The sequence below is a fragment of the Tupaia chinensis genome, unplaced genomic scaffold (genome assembly GCF_000334495.1).
Source record: "Tupaia chinensis unplaced genomic scaffold, TupChi_1.0 Scaffold000060_1, whole genome shotgun sequence".
Classification (NCBI taxonomy): Eukaryota; Metazoa; Chordata; class Mammalia; order Scandentia; family Tupaiidae; genus Tupaia; species Tupaia belangeri.
Window position 1 is genome coordinate 2,135,407 of NW_006159518.1, and position 3,669 is coordinate 2,139,075.

Consider the following 3,669-nt stretch of genomic DNA (forward strand, 5'->3'; position numbering starts at 1 on the left):
GCCGCAATCCCTTCTCCATTCTCCTCTCGGGATCTTGGGCACGCACGCACACGCGCCCGGCGTAGTGTTGAAGCCACCGGGTCGGGGACGCGAACCGCAGCTGACTACGTGGGAGTCCAGCGACATAGCCATTATGCTCACTGCTGGTTCCCACATTTCTTTTTCTAAGTTTTTGCCAAAGACACATGCACAAGCTGGAGAAAAAGAGAAGGAAAGTAAGAAATCACTCCCCAGGGCTGGCAGGGAGTGTGGCGGTGAAGCGTTGGACTCCAACCTGGCTGACCATGGTTTAGGTCCCAAACCTGTAGGCTTGCTTTCTCATTCTCCCTTTCTCTCTGTCTCTCTGGTCAAAATGGAAGAATAATGATAATAACACATTAAAAATAAATAAATCTTTACAAAATAAAAGAAAACGAAAGAAAAGAAAAGAAAAGAAAAGAAAAGAAAAGAAAAGAAAAGAAAAGAAAAGGAAAGAAAAGAAAAGAAAAGAAATCACTCCCCCCACGGATGGCCACACCGTAATCCCTTCTCCTCCATTCTCCTCTCGGGATCTTGGGCACGCACACACACACACCCAGCATGAGTTTTAAGCCACCGAGTCCAGGACTTGAACTGCGGTTGACTACATGAGAGTTCAGCGACATAGCAATTACATTAACTGCTGGTCCCCTTTTAAAAAAATTTGATGGAAGGTGCATATTCTTGCAGGGTTGGGGAGAGAGTGAAAAAGCATCCCCTTTGGGGAATGGTCACACCATACCCCCTTCTCCTCCATCTCTCCCTCCTTTCTGGATTTTGGGCATGCACATATACCCAATGTGCCTAGGACTCTAGCCCCAAAGTCAGCCATGTGGGATCCAACCACCCTAACCACCATGCCACAGGCTAGCACATCACAGGACTTTTCTTTCTTTCTTTTAAAGAGATTTTCTTGCTATGGGACATGTGGGCTTGCCAGAGAGACAGAAAGTGAGACATCACCCCCCCACCCCCCAGGGGGATGGCCGTGCCTCAATCCCTTCTCTTCCATTCTCCTCTGGGGATTTTTAGGCACACACACACACACACACAGCCGGTGTGAGGTTCTAGTCCTGCCAGGTCCAGGACTAGAACCGCGGTCAACTACATGGGAATCCAGTGATGTGCTGGATGTAACCATTACCACATCTGCTGGTCCCCATCACAGAAGCTTTTAAAGAAAAAAAATGAGGGTTGGGACCAGCAGATGATGTAATGTTTATGTCACTGGATTCCCACATTCTTGACTATGGTTCAAGTCCCAGACCCGGCAGATTAAAATTCACGCCAGGTGTGTGTGTGTGTGTGTACACGTGCATGCCCAAAATCCCGAGAAGAGAAAGGAGGGATTGCAGTGTGGCCATCCTCCCAGAGGGTGATTTCTTGCTTTCTGTCTCTCTATTTCTCAGGCTAACGTACACATCCTATGAGAAAAAAAATCTCTCAAAGAAAAAGGAAACAAAATCAGAATCTACATGTGACTTGTGGTGCTTAAGTTGGTAAAATCTTTGCCAGTTGTTCAGGAGGGACCTGGTGGCCTCTCTCCCTTCCCTGTCTCCATAGCCTGTAACTGCAAAGACTCAGCTGGTGGTTATTCCCTTCCCTTATTTAGGCTGTAGGCTAGATGCAGTGTGAGGGAGGTAAAAGCTTAGGCTCTGTAAGGTTTATTATGAAGGAAATGCAAGACAGAAGTTAAAGACTGATTTTCCTGAAGGTTAATCTACTAAGACAGACCCCAAACTAAGTACAAATATGGAATCAAGTTTGGTTCTTGTATGGCTCCTTTACTATCTGATAGCAACAATCAAGTGAGAATCGATCTCTCTTTTTTTTTGGAGAGGGAGAGAGAAAATAAGAAAGCACCTCCCATGGGAGATGGCCACACCACAATCCCTTCTCCTTCTTTCTCCCTCCTTTCAGGATTTTGGTTATGTGCACACATGAGTCTTACAAGTTTTTCTTTTTTTTTAAAGAATTTTTGTTATTAATTTTACTTATTCATTTATTTTAATTTTACCAGAGAGAGAGAGAGACAGAGAGAGAGAGAGAAGGAGGGAAAGCGAGAAAGCAAGCCACCAGGTCCGGGACTTGAATCGTGGTTGGCCACATGGGAGTGTCCAGTGTCTTAACCACCACACCATCTGCTGGTCCTCAACCTAGGAGTTTTTCAAGCTGCCAGCCCTGGGACTGACCCATGTGGCGGGTCATGTGACATCCAGCTGCCTTAACCACCATGCTACCAGCTGGCCCAGATCTCTCTTTGATTTGAAGTTCAGAAAAGGAAAGGGAGAAATTGGAGGTCTGTAAAATCATACTTAGAGGAAGGAAAAGGAGAAAATATCTAGAGAGCTCACAGAAAAAGTCTTGCAGGTGAGAGAGAGGTTCAATAATTTAAGTCTATGAAATAATCTCAAAGTAGATTAACAGGAGGAAAGGGACACACATTTATTATATACTCAGGACTATCTCATGAAAGAAAAAGGAATACCCAATACCCAGTGACACTTCGAAGCTTCTTCATAGGGGTGGGGGGTGGGGATGTAGGCAACTTGGTAAATGGTTCTGGGGAAAAATGCATGGGTGACAGGTGATCGGGTCTGAGCATTCTACCGACCTTGAGTCTCTTCAGTGATAGGGTTAATCTTTCCTGCTTAATGAGATTCACAGGGAAGAGACTCCTGACAGTTGAGTTCCTTTTTGGAGGATCTGTCTTTAGGCAGATAAGGGCAGTTCAGAGAGACCCCCTCCCTGTGCACCGGGGAGGCTGGGGGCTGGGAGAGACAGGAGGGCCGCAGAAGGTCAGAGAGACCTCAGTTCTGATGCTGCTTCTGAGGCCTTCCAATCTTCTGCAGTTCAAAGAACTCAGCACGCCAAAGCACCATACTTTGGGGATACCATTTTGTGAGCCTCTGTAACCTCCAACTGAAAACGGATGCCATGCAGGATCCAAGGAGAAAATTAGGAAGCCATTTGATAGCCTTAATACCACGAAGGCAAGAAGATGTATGTGATCAATTTGCAAAAGTAAAAACTGCTACTAAGTGAAAATAGGCTGAAATAAAAGCAAAAGTATTCAATGGTCCAGTCTTTTTTTCTTTCTTCTTCTTCTTTTTAATAAGGCACATGTGCTAATTATCACCAATGGGGAAGGACCACCCTGCAATCCCTTCTCCTCCCATCTCCGCTCAGGATCTTGGGCATGCACGCACACACACCAGGAGTGGTTTTTCTTTTTGTTCTTCCTTTTTTTTTAGATTTATTTATTTATTTATTTATTTCATTTATTGTAATTTGACCAGAGAGAGAGAGAGAGGGAAAGTGAGAAAGTAAGCCACCAGGTCTGGAACTCAAACTATGGTTGGCCATGTGGGAGCTGCCAGTGCTTTAACCACCAGGCCACCTGCTGGTCCCCCACCAGGAGTGATTTTTATGCACTAGGTCTGGGAGGAACAGCACAGTCGGCCCTATATGGGATCCAGCCACCTTAACCTCCGTGCCACCTGCTGACCCAAATTAGTCAATATTTTTACTTTAAAAAAAATAATAATAACATTAAAAATGGAAGCAAAAGAAGAGAAAGGTGCTTTCTATAACAAGGGATGCTTTCCAGACTGCAGGAATAGATCAGGTCTCAGAAAAGACCAGGGCTAA

General features: G+C 45.1%; 1 pseudogene; it reads right to left on the reverse strand.

Moving 5' to 3' along the window:
• The window catches only part of LOC106736290 (60S ribosomal protein L34-like), a 6,937-nt pseudogene extending 4,021 nt beyond the window's left edge, over positions 1-2,916 (reverse strand).
• Between the last annotated feature and the right edge of the window lie 753 nt (positions 2,917-3,669).